The sequence below is a fragment of the Balaenoptera physalus genome (assembly GCF_965194825.1).
Source record: "Balaenoptera physalus genome assembly, chromosome: 14".
In the NCBI taxonomy this organism is placed as follows: Eukaryota; Metazoa; Chordata; class Mammalia; order Artiodactyla; family Balaenopteridae; genus Balaenoptera; species Balaenoptera physalus.
In genome coordinates, this window is record NC_138893.1 from 29,961,986 (window position 1) to 29,981,428 (window position 19,443).

Consider the following 19,443-nt stretch of genomic DNA (forward strand, 5'->3'; position numbering starts at 1 on the left):
TTTCAACACAAATAACATTTTTGGAAAAGCTTTAATTTTTAACATGTAAAAAGTGAGAAATTACTTTAAAATATCTGTGATTTAAACGTGTAAAATTGTGTTGATTTTATAAACTAGACATGGGATCTTAAACCATAGAATCAGTGTTTTATAATTTATTGAGATCTTGTCTTTGTTGTTTTTCACATTAATATTTCTTGATTTTAAATATGTAATAGTATATAAGTACTTTTTTAGAATTCTGAGTTGTTATGTATATGCTATTTTAAAGCATCGATGGAACAAAATAGGCCTTCTGTGCAACCAGATTGAGACATTGGGTTGGATTCACTGATAGCTTGGAGGGGGCCTTTGTTGAAAAGCTCCTTGAGTCACTATTGTGGGGGGTATGTGTGTTCCACTTGCAAAAATATAGGACATTTGGGGGGGAATCATGGAGCTGTTGATACGGTTAGGAAAAGGGAGTTGTCATCTCTTCTTATCAGTTTAATCCTGCTGGAAATCAGCCTCTCAGAGATTGAAATCAGAACAAATGGAAGGTCCAAAAATGCTAACAATAAATTATTAGTAATTTCAAGTAATACCACACTTTAAAAACCAGGCCAGTTAATGTCCCCAAGTTACTGAAACAAGTCATAAATACATTATTATTAAACTTAGTTTTGTTAGGTCATATGACTATGTGGGTAACTGTGAAAGAAATTATGCAGTTATAAAAGGGAGCAGTAAGTTATGTAGTGAATGCTGTTTTATTTGGATAAGAAGTTGGAATTTAATTTTATTACATCAAAAGACACCCTTATTTTGAGGAAACTTGTTTGAAATGCAAACGAGACTTCTTTGTGGAGCCTGCACAGAATTGTTGCTTTTCATGATGATGTTATTGCTGCATAACAGGCCACTTCTGTGTGTATAGGAAGTGTGTGTGCAAGTCCAAAGGGATTGGAGGCCTGAATGGGTGCGTTACACCAATTAACAAATAGAAAGTTTTCAGAACATTTTGTTTCAAGCCAGGTGCACAAGTTCGAGTTGCTTTTTGGGACTGGCATTTATGTATTTGAGAATCAAACCTGACACTACTCTTGGCAGCTTGACTAAAGCCATTTTACAATAAGTACAAACTGTCCTTGAATGATTTTTTCCCTTTGTAGTAGCAACGAGTTTGCCTTTCTTCATCTGTGATTATGTGTGCAATTTTCTGGCTATTTTGGGGGAGGAAGGGAGGTAAACATATATGAAAGATTTTTATTTTTGGTATGAATAATGTGTTTCAATTCACTTATTATTTATTTTTAAATTTCCATGATACTGTAATGCATTACTATATGTTGACCTTCATTCACGTTCATCCAGAGTATAATAGAAACCTTAAAGAACCTATATGAGTAATTAAGTTTTATATGGCTTTGAAATAATTTTTCTTAAATTAATATGCAAAGAAATAGAGTATCCCTGCCTATGTGAATAGACTTTGATTTATGTTCTCTTAAATAATTTTATTTTATATATTTGTGTGTGTGTGTGTGTCTGGTAGCCTACAATGAAAATATATGTAAATGTGAAAAATTAGTTGCTTTCCAGATCAGCATTCTACCACTGTGAGGAGAGCCTGGGTTTGATTTCCTATTTTTTGCACTGTGAGCTAGAATGTATGTGCTCCAGAGACAGCCTCCTGCTTTGAGAGCAAGAGACCAAATGTCTTGTGTTCGCTGTAGTAACCTCTTTAGTTCATTGTGTGTGTGTGTGTCGGGCGGGGGTGGGGGGTGGTGTTGATGGGGTCTGAAAGGAGTCTTGTCTAGTACACTTCACTGGAAGGAGGCTGCCTATGACCTAGAGTTTGACTGTGGGAGATGAGGAGCGTGGTAGGTTGAAGGACAATTGCATAGTGGGAGAAAAATTAGGAAACCCTGTCATTTCTCTTAGCTAGGCAGAAAACAGAGATGTCCTTAAAGAAGGGGGAGCACATGAGCATGTTTTATTAACAGTTAATGGAAGAAAATTAATGCTAATTTATTCTTCATACATACCATGCAATTTGTTAGAAAAGTAAAAGAATAGTTTGAAATTCTTTGGTCAATTGATGGATTCCTATGTTAGTGGCATAGAAATGAAACTCAACATTAAGCAGACAAATACCCAAGCCCACGGGCTACATAAATGCTGAATAAAACCAGCTCTACAATGGAACTCTGAAAAGCAAGGGGTAAGAAGCCTAATGAATGATTGAATATGACCTTAGCAAAATCCCTGGAGTGTTGTTGAAAGATCATTCATTTCCAGCTTAGATGTCAAGATGGGCTCCAGTAACCAGAAGAAAAAAGAGAGCTTGAGTCGGTACTTACTGAGTTTTAAAAATCTTTACAACACAGTGCATTAGACTAATCATTAAAAGAGCTTCTCTAACAGCTCAGCATTTTGAGCTGTCACTGTACGGACCTGTGGTTTAGGCCCAGGGAAACCAAATTAAAAAGATAGGAATAATTCTCAAGACGTGAATGTATCAGTATCCTGCTTTTATGGAGTAGAACTTCAAAAACTGGGATGTAGAGGCTGGCAGAATGCACTTTTGTCATGCTGATACCATTGTAAGAAAGACTTACAACCAAGAGATCAATTGTGCCTTAAAGTATTTGCAAATTACTTGCCTAGTTTATTGGAGGAAGATATAAAAAACCAAATCTACTTTTTTCATTTTTAAGTGACCCTTCCTGAAGAAATGATAAATTCTTCTATATTATATTTTTAAACATGTATTGTTATTACTGCATCAGGAAATGGTAAGTGTGTGAGTGAGTGAGCTTTATTGTGCATGCTATCCAGAAGCTTTTTAAGAAAAGCAAATCTAACGTACTTGTTTTCCCAAATACCTAAAAATTTACACATAAGCCAGCAATTAGCATATTCTGGATATTATCTGAGGAGCTTAGAAAGAAATAATGAAATACTCTGAATAAGGGGACCATGAAGTGTATTTATCACTCTTCATTAACATAGTTACAGATGAAGCAGTTTATCATTATGTGATCACAGCAGAATAGAAGTGCTATTGGAATAGTTGTAGTTCCCTTGCTATTGCCTTCCTTGCTGCTTCAAAGATGAGGGAGTAGTCAGGATGAAGAGGCTAAATGCAGAAGAGAGTGGGTGCTGCCAGTTCACATTTTTCTCCTAACCCCTCCTCTAATATGAAAATGTCAGTCCTTTGTTCCCATCTAATTTTAGTACATCCTGGCTAAAAAAATGTTAGGATGATTTCCAGCCATGGAACTTGGAGGGGTGGGGTGGGAGAGGGGAAGAGTAGAGGAAAGAGCAGTTTACATTCCATATCCGTCTGCCTTTCTGTGACAGCATCTAGCCCCTACTCTGTTGATTTTCGTGGTGAAATAAATTTAGATGCACTGGAGCAGCACTAATTAGGTTTTCCTTCCATGTCCTTAACAAGAAGTCTAGTTGGAGTCTGAATGGGGAAAATCATAATATGGTATTTAATAAAACATACTGGGCTGAATTAAAGAGCTGTTTGCAAGTTTTGGAAGAAAGGCCTGAAATTGTGAGTGAAAACTACACGTTGTGTGATTTATAAATAGAACCTTTGTGGTTCAGTGAAACCGCTTTTATGCTATGTCTTGAATGAGAATAATATTTGTTGATTTTTGAGAATCAGTCATAAGCAAGTCAGAGCTATTTATTCCCTCTGGAATATACTCCATAATATATTCCATATACTGAACCTCACTGTGAAATAAGCCTCACCTTTCCAAAAGTTTGTTCATTTTAGTGAGCTAAGGTTTCCTCGTGGAATCTTTATATGATAAAGACATTACATAGCCAGAATTGAGAGATCATTTTGTTAAGTCCAGTTGATTAATGACTTAATTTGCAACAAGTGCAGTATCAGATTATTTTCTGAACTTGAAATTTATTTTGGTTTTTTTCATTTTATAGTACCAGATAATTTGTCTTTAAAATCTGTTAATAGAATAAATATCAGAGAGAAGTGATTTTTTTTTAAATATTAAATTTTGGAGAAATAAAATGATTGGAACCTAGGCAAGTCACTTTCCTTTTCTGGGCTTCAGTTTTTCTCTCTGTGAAACAAGGGTGTTGAGTAGGTGATATTTAAAGTTCTTTTCTACCCCCGTATTAGTCAGCTTGGGCTGACATTGGCTCGGTGGCTCAAACAGAAATTTATTTTTCATAGTCTGAAGACTGGGAATTCCAAGTTCAAGGTGCTGACGAGGTAGGTTTCATTCTGAGGTCTCTTCTCTTGGCTTGTAGGCAGATGGATGCCATCTCTCTATATGTTCACATGTTCTCTTTGTGCATGCTTGTGGGGAGAGAGTGAGCAAACTCCCTGGTATCTCTTGTAAGGCTCTTGAGTGTCTCTTATAAGGGCACTAATCCCATCATGAGGGCCCCACCCTCATGACTTCATCTAACCCTAATTACTTCCCAAAGGCCCTATCTCTAAATACTATTTCTTTGGGTGCTAGGGCTTCAACATAAATTTCTAAGGGGCACATTCAGTCCCTAATAACTGCTGAAATTGATCTGAGGTTTAGAGAAAGCTCACAAAATAGATTTCCACTATACATGGGGTGTTTAAATACTCCATTAGTTAAATATCAATTGTTAGGTCACTTTCTGATTCTTTTAAACCAAACTATCTATTCATGTATATGAAAAAATATGTGTACATATAATAAAACATTAGACACAATCACATGATTGTTTTTCAGTCTAAAAATGTCATTGTGCATTCATTGGTAAACTTTAGGTTTGAGTATTGATTGCCTCCGATATATGTTTGATAATTCAGTTTGTATTCATTTGACCACAGAGTTGTTTTATCTGAGAAACTCAGAAATTTACATCTAATTTTTTAGTCCCACCTTAATTTTATATAAAATTATGATAACCTGAAGAATCTCCCTAATTTGATTCTTCCCTACCCCAGACACACACACTTACCACTATGCACTCACAGATGACCTTATTTACCGCTTGAAAGGCCCATGGCTTTGAGATTTCTACCTTCTCATGCTATACAGAGTGTAGTACATGGGTCTTTCCTTCTTATGCCTTCTACCTCTTTGGGCTACTGTCAATCTGTCCTAAAACTGCTTACCCCCTCAATGAAATTGAAGTATCAATATTTTAAACGTTCTGGCAAAGTGCCTAATGTATAGTAGATACTTATTTCAAGTTGGTTTCCCTTTAGTACATTTCTTTGAAGCAGTTTGATATAGTAGAGAGAGAAGCAGTTGTGTAGACTCTACATAATAGGGTTGTGAATATTAAATGAGAAAAATAAATGTAAATCATCTTAGCATGATTCTTAGCACACACCAGTGCCAAATAAATATTCTTTTCTCCAAGGAAACCTTCCCATCGGAGCCAATATATTGAATTGTTCAGGATTTTAACCCTCAGTGCCACTGAGTTAATGTATTCAGTCCCATTGTAAGGCATTTGTATTCCAGGAGCGATTAGATGAGTGAAGAGAGGCGAATGAGTGGTAGATAAGTAAGAGGGAAGGTTTGGAATAGGTGGGCCTTTCAGAATGTCTTAAGAAATCATACTGTATAGCTGCTGCTTCTTTAGTCTCTAGATAGGGCTGATGCTGAAAGCACCTTTTTATTTAGTGAAGGAATGAAGGCTAGATATCCTAATTCTGGATTTTCAGGAAATGTCCTTTATGATGTGTTTCAGCAGACTCTAAGAATACCCCTCAGGTTTAAGATCATTATCTGTTTTAGAGGTAGTTATTTAGTAATAAACATAGGTATGATGGGGAAAATGTTAATGTCGATGCATTTGAATTGAAAACAAATGGTCAAGGACAGGGTGCACCTTCCTTCTTAGGTCTGAACACCAAGGCATTGTTTCCAGTGACAACTAACAAGGGACCTGAGAACAGATCCCCCAAATGACCATGCCTCAGGTTTACTGAGTTGTTGAGTTGGGTTTGGGTTTTTTACTATGCATTTAGGAAGCTGCGGGCTAAGATTTTTATCATTGATTTCCACCTTGCATCATCTAGATTTGATTTCTTTGATCAGTGAGTCATGTTTGTTTTCCTTGCTGTAAGTTGAGTTAACAGTACCATTCACAGTGGCATTTTAAAGTTTGATGTTGGGCAATCCTTTAAGTAGTTTATCTGATTTGACCTTGGTTTATGTTGGAACTGACGGTATAGTATGTAAAGTACAGTGAATCAGTTGTTTATGCTAGTGTAGAAAACACTTGGTTTTCAGATTTGTTTATTTATTTAACCTTTTTTTTGGTGGTTAAATGAATATCTCAATGCTTAGAGTGCTTACTATTACTACAGAAATGCTGGCCAGAACAGTGTCACTTTCTCTAGTTAACCTCAAAGAGTTTAAGTCTTTGAACCATTTAAAAAAAGTTCTACAGAGATGAGGTCAATATGATATGATGTACGTCATCAGGATAGAACATAAAGCTTCGCTACTTTATTATTTTTTTAAATAAATTTATTTATTTATTTATTTATTTATTTTTGGCTGCATTGGGTCTTTGTTGCTGTGCGCGGGCTTTCTCTAGTTGCGGTGAGCAGGGGGTACTCTTCGTTGCGGTGTGCAGGCTTCTCATTGCGGTGGCTTCTCTCGTTGCAGACACGGGCTCTAGGCGTGCAGGCTTCAGTAGTTGTGGCACGTGGGCTCAGTAGTTGTGGCTCGCGGGCTCTAGAGCTCAGGCTCAGTAGTTGTGGCGCAGAGGCTTAGTTTCTTCACGGCATGTGGGATCTTCCCGGACCAGGGATCAAACCCACGTCCCCTGCATTGGCAGGCGGATTCTTAACCACTGTGCCACCAGGGAAGCCCAAAGCTTCGCTACCTTTAATTAGGTAGTTTAACATTACAAGGGTTGAATAACTTGTTTTTTTAAAAAAATTATTTATTTGGCTGTGTCAGGTCTTAGTTGCAGCACATGGGATCTTCACTGAGGCAGGCGGGATCTTTCGTTGCGGTGCGCGGGCTTCTCTCTAGTTGTGGCGTGCGGGCTCCAGAGCGCGCGGGCTCAGTAGTTGCAGTGCATGGGCTGTCTACTTGCGGCATGCGGGCTTAGTTGCCCCGCGGCCCCATGGCATATGGGGTCTTAGTTCCCCGACCAGGGATCGAACCCACATGCCCTGCATTGGAAGGTGGATTCTTAACCACTGGACCACCAGGAAAGTCCCTGAATAACTTGGTTTTGATCAAAGTGTTTCTTGTTTTGTTTCTATGTGAAAATTAAAAGATGTAAAGTAGTATTTAAAATAGCATGCTAGCTTCTCATTCATATCAATTCTTTTCTGTTTCAGGTCAGCTGCAGGTTATGCTAGGACAAAATAGGCAAGGCTGGTCCCTCTTACAAACAGTAATGGGTATGATAAAACAAAATATCTTTGCTTTTGGTTATTATAGAAGATTGACAAGTGCCGAGAAGAGTGAAGAAATTCACACGCTAATGTAATATGTGGGGCAAATGTTCTTTTCATACTGCTCCCAGGGATGTTCTACCATTGGAGCCAGAGACTAATTTTTTTTCTTGATATTTTAAATCCAAAGGATTCAGTCTTCAGATTGGGTATTTAAACTCTATGAAATCACAAGCTGTATCTTTCAGTTTCCTCTTAACTAATGAAAATGAAATTCACTCATTTTCATTTTTCTGGGTAATAGGCAGGATAGCAGTAGCTTTGAGCATATCACTAGGGATGAGTTCAAAATAGATTTTTCTTGAGGCAGTGACTTATATGGCAGATAGTTGATAGAAAAATTAAGTTAAATTTTGGGGTTAATATCTCAAATACTAAATCTGAATTCCACTAAAGAATATATGAGAAGGGACTTCCCTGGTGGTGCAGTGGTTAAGAATCCGCCTGCCAGTGCAGGGGACATGGGTTTGATCCCTGGTCTGGGAAGATCCCACATGCTGTGGAGCAACTAAGCCCGGCGCCACAACTACTGAGCCTGCGTTCTAGAGCCCGCGAGCCACAACTACTGAGCCCACATGCCACAACTACTGAAGCCCGCGCGCCTAGAGCCCGTGCTCCGCAACAAGAGAAGCCACCGCAATGAGAAGCCTGCGCACCGCAATGAAGAGTAGCTCCCGCTCGCCGCAACTAGAGAAAGCCCGCATGCAGCAACAAAGACACAACACAGCCAAAAAAAAAAGAATATATGAGAAAAAAAAATCGTTTGAAGATGATAACATAAACATTTAGTCTGAGTGTGCTGTTGAAATATTTTCTATATTAAATTCAATGTACAGCAGTATGAAAATGCTGTAACTTGTTTTTAGCTGTGTTTTTGGTGGAGTAACTGAGGCAAACTAGGTTATAGGTGACGAACCATGCTGTAGTGATACTAGTTAGATACTAGTTAGATCAGCTAAGATCATAAATAGATCAGGGAAAGGCCAGGAATTGATTATGCTTTTGAATCTTAGTATTAAAATAGTAAAAATAGGTTTGGGAAGTTTTACATATGTCAGTAACTTTGAATATAGATTTACTTTGTTATATTTATTTTTGCTTATTTCCCATGCATAAACTTTTCCGTGTCTCGTTTTTCATGCTTGAGTTTTCTTTTAGCACATAACACTAATAGCTACTATTAACTTTGCAAAGAAAAAATAATATCAAATTGAAATAAGTTTTAACTGTTGCTCTGTTCTTTTTAGCTTACTTTACTCAGAGCTCTTCCATCCAGTGAGTTGCAAGCGTGACATTTGCTGTGTTTTCAGCACCTGCCAACTTGGAAACCAGGGTTTGTGCTCAGGACTTAGGCTTACAACCCACACTTTGTGGTGCACAATGCCGTCCCAGCTGGCATGCTTCTTACCTCAATGGTGCTAGACGTTCGGTTACAAAGCTGTGCAGATTCACATGCGCTGATTTCAATAGGCATTCCCCTTCAAGCTGCTTTCAACTCTCATTTTGTATCAAAGGAGTTAGATTGGTATCATTAAATTCACTGCTGTGCTTATTTTTCAATGAAAATAAATTCATTTTATTTATCTCTTGAATCAAAAAATAACTGTCTTCAAGAACCAAAGTACCTCTTAAAAAAGGTGTGTATCTATAGATATAGGCGATAGATTTATAGATCTATATCTATATATCTATATCTATATGAGATTCCAGCCAGGGCTGTAACTCATTTTCATTAGTGGAAAGGTTTCAGAACAAAAGACAAAAAGAATAGAAAGGAAAGAACAGAAGGATTAGTGTGTCATAACATGCTTATGTAGGTAGGGCTGTTAGTTGTAGCTGGACCATAGGTGTGGGAACAATTATAGAACTTATTTTTCTGAATAAGCTGCATAAGAAAATTGCCCCCATAGTAGGTTCAGATTTTTGGCTTCCATCAATAACCAAAAAGTTTCCATAGTTTTAAAAGAAGTGTATTTCGCTAACTTGTTTTCAGTAGCCAATCCCTTTGAAAATGTTTCAGGTGGACTTGGTGATGTCTATCTTCCCATCATCTATTATAAGCAATTTTAAAGGTTCTCCTTTAAAAAAGATCTTTTCAAATGTAGAAAGGACAGTGTGAAATGTGAATGACTGGCTTTTAATACAGCAGTTGTGACAAAGAGGCAGTGGCTTTTGGAAGCTGAATAAAGGGGTTAATGCACATGCATCTGCATACTGCTGTTGGGTCCAATGTATAACACGTTCGATGTCTGTTTCACTCACATTGTTAGTCTAAAAAGAATGTTATTCTCAGAGACAAGCCAGTTTATCATTTTTTAGTGGTGAGCTCTTTTTACAATCATAGGTACAGATACATTTGATGGGAGAAACTGAGCAATACTGACTGGTACTTGCTCAAACTTCAAAGCTCAGCTCCTTGTTGTTTGAACATCATATTTATCTGGTTCTGAAGGCACAAAAATAAAACACCCACTAACTACCAAGGACATTTCTTAGTGCATGTCAAAACCCAATCTTTACCCTCCTCTGCACAAATGTGCTTAGGTGAATACTTTTATTAGCTTGCTGATACAAGTTATAGTTGGTTACACCCTTTCTTAATAAAATATACTCTTATTGTCTCCTGTTGCTTAAGAGCTTTAAACTTGGAATGGGGGAACCATCTAGTATAGAATGCTACTCAGTTTGTATCTCCCAGGCAGTGTTGAGTGGACATATCACACATACCATACACACAGGCATTCCTTCTTTTGGAAGTTCTGCTTTGCGGGGAGCCAGGAGCCAGAAGAGCCAGTATTGCTGTGCTTTCTCCCTAGGTTCCATATATTGGTCTTGGAGTGAGACTGTATGTAATCCCTAGGCTGTTCTATGGCTTAACCAGGTTAGTGTTGGTTGATGATAATGGAAAAGTTACAGGTGATCATTTTTGGATTATTTATAGATTTATTCCTAAATTGGCCTATGAATTTGCATATTGGTGTCTTGTTGTGCTCTAAATCTGGTTTTGATTTGGTTTTGACCTTTGAGGACTGAACGAAGGTAGACAGCTTAGCCCCCCCCTTCCTCCGACTGCAGTTTACATTGTTTTAAGTCCAGAGTTTGACTGAGTTTATATTTACTCTTTTGAATTGAGCAACTCTAATATACAAACTTTTGGGTAGGATTTTTTATAATAAAGAACTATGTAGTATAGCTGTAAAAAGTGGTGTGTGTTATATCTATAGGACTTTATTACATGATGTGGGAAGGCCCATAGTATGGAAGGTTAGTGGCACAGGCCTTAATGTATATTTTTAGTCTTTGGACATTCAAATTAAGTATATGAGAAATAGCTATTCACTGGTTAGTAGCAGAACTCTTGAAGCAGATAGTTTAGTTCTCTACACTTTTAAGAAAGCCTCAGAACCAGAAAAACAGGCTGCTTTAGGTTAGAAAGGAGGCGGTACAGCAAAGGAGCTTGCCATAACCACAGTCCTTGGAGTTTTGTGAGACTAAAATCATCCTGAAAGCAACAAGAATAATGGTTGCAATAATTGTTTCCAGGCTTGGGACCCCTGAATTTTGTTTTTTAAGTTGACCCGATGAACTAGTAATTGCAGGAATAAACTGAATGCTTACCAGCAGGAGTCACTCTCGGCCTCCTAATAAAAAGTAAATTAAACTATATCCTTAAAGCTCTCGAAGGCTGAGGTGACGCTGTGATAAGATGGCATTAGGGCAGTGTAGCAGCATTCTCAAATTATCCCTTATGCCTTTCTTTGTTCAATCTAGGAAGACTTGGTTCTTGCTCCTTTCAGAATTGGCCCTTGATAAATTTTTTTAAAGCAGTGTTTATGGATAAGGATATCCGTACCTTAGTGTTCTGCATATTATCTCATCTTGGCTTTCTTAGGACGAAGTGATTACACCTCACATTGCCTACTTGAGTGCATACTCACATCCTCTCCTGGTTGTTATCCATCCTACAGTAGAGACCACTAGAGTTAGCTGTAGTTAGTGTGAAAGGAGACGTGAGCTCGTGGTTTTCTGAAAAAGAATGGGTCCAGTGTGATGAGAAACTGAAATATTTTAGCAATAGCCATGAAATATAATAGTTTCCCAAGTGTACACAAGCTCAAGAAGTTAATTGTTCATTTATGTTTGATGCTGGGATTGAAACATTGGATTAAAACCAATTAAATGTTCCTAGAAGCAGCAGAAAAAGTTTCCTGATTTATGAATAGAACCATTCAGATGGCGCAGACACAATCCATGTAAAGTAATGAGGTGTTTTGTTTTTTTGGCAAAGGAGAACACAAAACAGGCATAGGGAGTTCTTTTCAAAAACCTTCTCTTTAAAAAATCTCTTTTTGGATAAAAGGTTAATAAAATAACATAAACCAGTAGGAAGGAGTAATGGGAAATCTAGGGCTTCACTTCACAAGGAAAACAATCCCCCTCCCCCAGGTGAGCAGCACAATGAAAATACTCTGCTTATTCTATCAGGGCTACATTCCTGAACTTAAGTCAACATCCTAAGTTACAGAACTAAACATGCTCTGCTTCTGCTTAGCAACCACAAATCCTTCCTTCACCAGTTGCATGTATTTTGGATGTGGCTTCTGAAGTACACATTCCTTTATTTCGATCAGCACCCCGAGTTAGGAAAGTAGCGATTTATCTTCCGAAAGTGTGACAACACTAACACGGTCCCCCTCCCCTACCGCCCAGCACGCCCCTGAAATCGTTTCCTTAAAACCTCAAAAACCCAACAACCCGGAAGCTGGACGTCTTAAGTCCACGCGGCCCGGGGTTTTCATCCCGGCTCGTGCGGGGGGCGGGGGGAGACGGCCCCGGGGTCTCTGGCTCGGGGCCCGGGCAGCCGTGGTGGTGGCGGCGGCGCGGCCGGGGGCCGGGGCCACTTCCCGCGTTCCGGGGCCTTGCGGGCGCGAGCTCGGCGAGCGGCGCGCGGCTCGGCTCGCAGGACGCCCTTTAGCCCCGCCGGCGGCGCGCCGCGACCCCCCCACTCCCCGCCCACCGGCGGCTGCGCGCACTGCACACTAGCCCGCCGCCGCACGCTGCCCGGCTCCTGCACGCCGCCGCCGCCGCCGCGCTTAGCGCCCGGGCCAGCGACGCCGCCCGCAGAGCGCCGGACCCAGCGACACGCAGCCGCGGTCGGGCTGCCCCGCGGCGGCGGGCGCGGGCGGCCTGGCCGGGGCCGGTTAAAGGGACGAGTTGCAAACAGTTCAGGAAGTGACAAGTCGATTTCCTCCTCCCTGGGAGCCGCTCGGTACAAAGCGCTCGGCGCCGGCAGGAGAGCGTGCGCGCGGCGGACGAGCCGCGGGCAGCCTGGACGACTTGGCGAGCGCCGGCGGCAACGGCGCGGGGTCCGCTCCCGGAGCGTCCCGCCGCGCACAGTAAGCGACCCCGGGCCGGGCGGCGGCGTTGGCGACCGGGGGGCTGGTCCCGAGCGGAGGTCCCTGCCGTGTGCGCCCCAGCCGCCGGCTGTAGGGAGCCCGGCTCGCGTGTGTGCTGGCCTTGACCTTTTTTATTTTTATTTTTATGTTGCTGATTTCCTTTTTGTCCGCCTTGTTTCGCGTTGGGTCGGGTGGTTTCTCGGGGCGCTGAGTGTCGCCGCTGGTGCATGCGTGAGACTTGTCAGAGCGCAGCCAGGGGAACGAGCCAGCCCGGCCCCTGCGGAAAAGTCTGCGCTTCCCGGGGCGGGCGCGGGGACTGCTGCGCCCGGGGGTGTCCTCCTCTCCACGTCTCAACTTGAGCCCTGGCTGCGGCAGCGGCGAAGGCGCCGAGCCCCGGGACCCGGGCGTCCCCGCTCACCCCGGAGTTCCCGCATCGTTTGCAGACAACTCTTTTGTTCGCGGAAGTTTGCGTCCGCCACCCCGGGATGCGGGCACGCAGCGGCGGGCTCCCCGGCGGCTGGACCGGCCGGGGAGGTCACGTAGGGGGTGAGAGGGCGTTCTGTCCCGGGCAGGGGAAGCCCCCGGGGTCGCCGCGGCGAGGACTTGCGGAATGGGGGTAGGGGGGCCGTGCCGGCGTGGCTTTTGCACATGGCGAGAAGGGCCGTCCGGCACGGGCACACGGGTCGAGTCACATTTTTGCCAGTCCTTGATTTCCAAGCCCGTGGGAGTCGTCTTCGCCGCTCGGGCTTTCTCTTGGTGGGGCGGGGACGAAGAAGGGGAGGACGCCCAGAGTCCCGGGGAGGGCCCTCGGTTTGCATTGCCCCAAATGTATTCTCCGGCACCCCCCGGTTCCCTACCCCCGCCCGCAGACTTGGGGAACAATGCTCGTGGCTCGGGACAAGGCGGCGGAGCACCAGCGAGTCTCGAGAGCCGGTTTGCTCGCGTCCCTCGCCCCCGGACGCCCCCTGAAGCCAGGCTGCCTCCATCTGACCGCCCTGGTTCATTAACACGTACTGTACTTCGTACGATGGTGAACAAAGAACAGCTCTTTGCGGCATTTGATGAATGGGATTCTGCCTCCTATAGGCCACACTCCGAGTCTTCCATTCGTTACAGCATCCGGACTCGGTGGTGTTGGGCAAGTGGCCCCCGCGGTGGGCTGCATTCCGGGCCCCGGACCTGGGCAGGGCATTTGTGCCGATGCCGCCTCCGCCACGCTCTCTTGCCGGAGCGGGTGCAGATGGAGCCAGGCTGACGGTTGTTCAACAGGAACAAATGTTTGTTGAATTGTTGCATGGTGGAGACAAGGGACTGTTTTCTATTGACTGCTGCAGGAGTTGGAATGGCATTGTTTATTGGCCTGGGAAGCCAGGCAAGCGTCTTGTGCTGCTTACAACATATTAGCAGACTTCCAAATGACATACTAGCATATGTGTTCCCAGCAGTTCCCACCGGCTGGAAGGGGATCCCTCCTTGCTCCAGATCCTGGACTCTGGGTTAAAATATGCCATCAGGTTTGAGGACTTGGAAAGGAATGGAGTTAGTAGACTGGGTGAAACTCACTGTTCCTGACTTCGCCAGGTTTTGGTTTCATTTTAATTTATTCACTTAACAGTAACTTGTCTCAGTTACAGTTTTGATACTGAATTGCAGATCTGTAGTGTGTTTCCCACCCCCCCCCCCTTTTTCCTTAGCTATGGACAACTAGATAAACAGAAAACAGCCTCTTGTCCCAGTTGATAGGCTCATGTTAGCGGGAGAAGGTTTGGGTCTTAAGTTCAGGATTGGTAGCCCTTGACGTTGTGTCTGTACTTGGCAAGGGTCTGGATGCTGCCAGCCATGGTACAGACCTAGGAGGCTGCTGATCGCCTCCCAGGGTGCTGTTCCAGGCCAGAAAATGAAGGAGAGGCCTGCGGCAGGTCTGTTTCTTTCTCCCAAATGCCCCTCCAGAGAACAAGGTGGTTTTAAGACCAGTTCAAATAATTTTGCCCAAGGACTTCTTTTCCCCCTGAGAAGGTGATTATTGCTGTGCAATCGTTTTAACATCGAAGACAAGTGTTAAATAAAAGCTAGCAGTATAGTTGCTACAGAAGTGGCCTTGAATGTTCTAAGGCTGGCAGGACAAATAGAGCATTCCACTGTTTTGATTGATGATATTTTTAGTCAGTTTCTCCTGCTTTGAACTTAGGGTATGTTGCATGTAGTAGCATTTTGGAAGTTCATAAAATTTTTTGAGGAAGAAGAGCTTTGAGATACCTTCTTGTAATCATGGTGGCTACACTTAACTGACATTTTATAGGAAGCCCTGTTGTTATTTCTTAGGCTCTTTCCCACCACTCCTTTTAGCCTTTATTCCCCTGCTGATTCCTTCACCATTGCCCGGCCTCTCCATCTCCCCGGTTCTGTAGGGGCCTAGTGGGCTGGGTGTCCTTTAAGTGGGTTCAGGGAGCAGGCGCCTGACCCATGATCGAAGCTCAGGAAAGGCCAGCCAGCTCTCCTCCCCTGCAGGAGGCTGGAGAGGAGGGAGCCTTGTGTAAAATCTGGGAGCTGGCAGCAGAGGACGCCTCGGAGCAATTTGGTTTACCTTTGCATTGCTCTTTGAAAAAGCACACCCTTCTGACCCACTGCTTGATGCAGTAGGCCCTCAAGACTGAGCCCCAGACACACTGTTGGATTGTTCAGTTGATGTTTCACCCAGTCAGTGTGACTTTTTTGGATTGCACACTGCGTGGAAAACTTTGCTCTTGCCCTAAAAAAAAAAAAGACTGAAATAAGCAGATACTCAGATCAGCACAACCCCCATCGTTACCACCACTACACACACCTCTCTGATGTGTAATAAAAGAAACCTGCAGGCATAATTTGTTATGTAATATGCTGATAATACAAGTTTCGGTTTTAGGTGGAAACCAGATGTGGAGGGGCTCTCTTTAATTGATCCAGCAAGGGAGACACTTTAATAGATTAACTAGCCCTTGTAAACCCCAAGGTGATTTTTTTTTTTTTTTCTTTGACTTGAGGGGAGGGAGAATCCCAAACCCAGAGCTTTTTCGAAGTTTTTGCCTCTCAGCTTCTCGCTGCAGCTGTCCTTTTTGTCAGACTCTTCCTCTCTTGAAAGAACCGGTTTGTTGCCAGCATGAAGCACATGGCCGGGTCTGGTGGGGCTCAGCACAGCTTAACTCTGCTGGGCTCCACTCTCCTCGCCTTGTCCAGCTGCTGTCCTGCCCTCCACCCTACAAAACAGGGCCTGGCTGAGGGACTTGGGTGCCGTAAGGAATGTTGACTGGTTTCCCTCAACTCTTTTCTGAAATCTCTGATCATCCAGGGAGAGTTGCTGTTTAAACTTGCCCAATGGATAAACTTTCTGAAATCATTGACTCTCCTTCTCTGATTAAGTTCTATGTTTGTTTCCTGCCTAACTTTAGAAGGGTTCTTTCTACAAGACTGAGTCACCTTTATTATGGCCCAAGGTCGGGGACTGCACTATAATAGCTGACCCCATTAACAACAGTTTCATTGCGTGCCGCCGGGATGTGAACTCTGGAAACAAACCTAGAGGCTTAGATACGCTGATGTGCCCCGGAGACTTGCTTAGACAATTTTTGTTTTAGCGCAGTTTACATTAACATGATTAATGACCTTGCCACTGAAAAGTCTATATTCAAAAGCTATTTACCATTCCCTAGGGTTCTTCTTATGGTGAAGTAATTTTCTTTGCCAAACAACTTTGTTTTAAGGTAACTTCTTCTTTGATGTTTAATCCAAACCTCCTGTGCACACAGTTTTGGATCAAGGTTTGGGCTTCGAAAATTGCGGGTTGTGGTTTTGGTGGTGCCGGTCTTCACCCTCCTCCCGAACTCTGGTCAGGGGGCATCTGGAGTCTTGTCTTAAGAAAGTTCTCTGAGATCCTGAGAAGCAGCAGTTAGTGCTGTGCTGGTTAGGATGGGAGGAAATCTTCCAGAGGAAACTTGGCTTCAGGGTGTCTTGGAGGAGGGTTACAGGGAGGCTGGAGCAGAGGACAAGTTTTTTTTCCCCCCTTGCAGTGACTGGAGATACTTGAGCGTTTTCAGAAAACAGAGACGTCTTTGCTACAGCTGCCTTCTCCTCCTCCTCCTCCTCCTCCTTTTTCCTCATCTTCTTCTTCTTCTTCCTTTTTTTTTGTTAAGTGTGGGTTGATTGAGAGGGGGAAATGCTGATGGGTGGGTCTGAAAGCAGCCTTAGGAACCCAAGAAAATAAAAACACATTTGAAGGACTCGGGAAGATTTTGCATTTCAAAGGATCTACCTTGTAGAATTTCACATCACGTCAGGGGTTACGGAGAAGTGTGACAGGCACCCTGCTTCTTTACGGTTCTCCTCTCCTGCTGCGGGGGCTGCATGGGAAGCTGCCTTTTGCAGGGGGGATGGGGGCAGTCTGGCCAGACTGTGCAGGAATATCACGGAAACAACAGCTCCCCTTAGGTATCTGTAGTCCCTGGAGGGACTTTTTCCACTGGGCCCCTCTCAGGAGGTGAAAGCAAATCATGTCGGTAAACAGCCCATTTGACCCCAGAATGCAGGAGCAGGCCAACTCCTGGCTGTTCTCACTCTCCCTTGAAACAAAGAAACAGATTCTCCTCCTGTAGTGATATAATGTGGTTCCCAAGATCCAGGCCCGTAAAAAGTTGGGTGCAGCGGGATTTAGCTGAAATGGGTGTGGATTATTCAGAGAATAATAGCAGTGCCCACTGGTTGTTGACAGCTCACCCTTGGCCAGGGGCTTTGTATACGCTGTCTCTAATTCTCAAAGAAGTCCTGCAGTTACAGCTGAAGAAACTGAGGCTCAGAGAGGCCAAGTAACTGGCCCAGGGCCACACAGCTGGAAGGCCGAGCATCTGGTAGCTCTATTCCGGTCTGTCTGGCTTCAGAGCCTGCTTGCTCTCCATACACCGTGCTATCGGTTGGTGTGTTCATAAGACAGAGGCACTGGGTTCTGTTTTATCTCGAAGCATAAATTTTGTTTAGTCTTGTTAACACCACAGGGAAACTTAGAAATTTTAACTGCCTTTTTTCCTTGCCCCTCTATTTCCTACAGCCATTTTTCTTTTCTTTGAAGGAGTAATTGGATTCTGTATCTACCATAGGACCAAAGGCAGTGCCTCAGTTGGGAAGACTGGAATGTTCTGCTTCATCCTTACAAAAGACAGATTCACAAGAAAATAATATGATTATTCCCAGTGAGCTTCTGGGGGAAATGGGAAATAAATCTGACAGCCCACTAGAAGCATCACATTTATGCAGATCCCATTTTCCATTCAAAGAGATTGTTAAAAGGGTTTCCAGCATTTTTTTTTTTTTTTGCATTTGTAAGTTAGATGTCTCATAGTAAATCATTTTGTGGTCCTTGCCACCCCAGGTTTGTACAGTATCACATTTTGTTTACATGCCTAAAGTCATCAAATAACTGAACACAACTGTACATCCTCCAGCGTGTGGGCACTTGGTATGCCCCAGCCAGGGCTGGGCAGAGGCCCTGCATTCTGTCTCAGACAGATGGCTCTGTGCAGGTCGATCCTGGTTTGTGTGTGGAGGCGGGGTAAGGATACCCACATCTCCAGCAAGGGCTGCCTGGCTGGGTCTGCTGGCCTTTCTGCTCCTGAAGAGTTTGTGGGAGAGGGCTGGGAGCCCCTGTCGCCGAGTTTTTAGACTTTACAGCAGTGTTCCTCAACCTTGGCTGCACACTAGAATCACCTGGGGAAGTTTAAAAAAAAAATCTGGATGCCCAGACAGCATCCAGGACCAATTACATCAGAATCTTGGAGAGAAGGGGTGGGACTCAGCGTTGGTACTTTTAAAGCTTCTGAGTTGATTCGGTTGTGCATCTGAGACTGAGGAACGAGGACTGGAATAGACCCCACGTATACCTCTCTTCCCTTAGCAGGGATTAGGGACCTTCCTGTTCAGGAGTGGAATAAGCCTATTGGAATTTTCCGCTGCTGCCATGTCTCAGTGAAGGAGAATCTGAAAGGTACCCATCCCTGGGCCAAGTGCCTGCTGCAGACATCATCCAGGTAGTTCCTGTTTCTGCCAGGCCAGGCGTTGGGTGCGCTTCCCCGCACAGGATTCAGTACAGCCCCTCTGAGCCACCTCCTTTCTGGAACGAAGAGGGCAGGTTTTATTCAGTCTGTTGTCTCAGGGTAGTTCTCGTGCGGGCCGTGCAACCCCACCATCCTGGTCTTTTCAGCTTCTTGTTCCTCTGGAGGTTTGGCACATAGTATCCCTCTGGGGCTCAGGGGTGGGAAGATGCAGTTTGGGTTCAGGGTGTATCTTGGTGATTCTCAGTAAGCCTTTGGTCCGTTTCACCTTGGTTTGCAGTGAGTGCCATACTGTCAGCCACCTGGCTGTACCTGACTGCTGGGAACCTGTCCTCCTACATACTTGGGATTACGTTTCATAGAATTATTTTAGGATGACCAGGGGCTGGGAGAGCAGGAGCTACTGTGGCCTGCTCTTACAGAATGTAAGATTACAAAATGTAATCTTACAGAAGGGAAATCCCACGCCGAGAGATGCGGAGACTTTCCCAAGGTCACGTGGGCCAGTGCACAGAGGGACCAGAACCTGCGTCTC

The 19,443-nt window shown here is 43.7% G+C and overlaps 1 protein-coding gene across 5 annotated transcripts in view; it reads left to right on the forward strand.

Annotated features, from left to right (window-relative positions):
* Window positions 1-19,443, forward strand: part of FAM53B (family with sequence similarity 53 member B) — a 128,931-nt gene that overhangs the window by 1,571 nt on the left and 107,917 nt on the right. The window contains exon 1 of one of the 5 annotated variants that reach the window (XM_082424684.1): window positions 8,889-12,834. The exons of 1 other annotated variant lie outside the window; for it this stretch is intronic. The gene's annotated coding sequence lies outside the window, so the exon portion shown is untranslated. 3 more of the 5 variants (XM_082424680.1, XM_082424681.1, XM_082424683.1) reach the window with 3 other exon arrangements.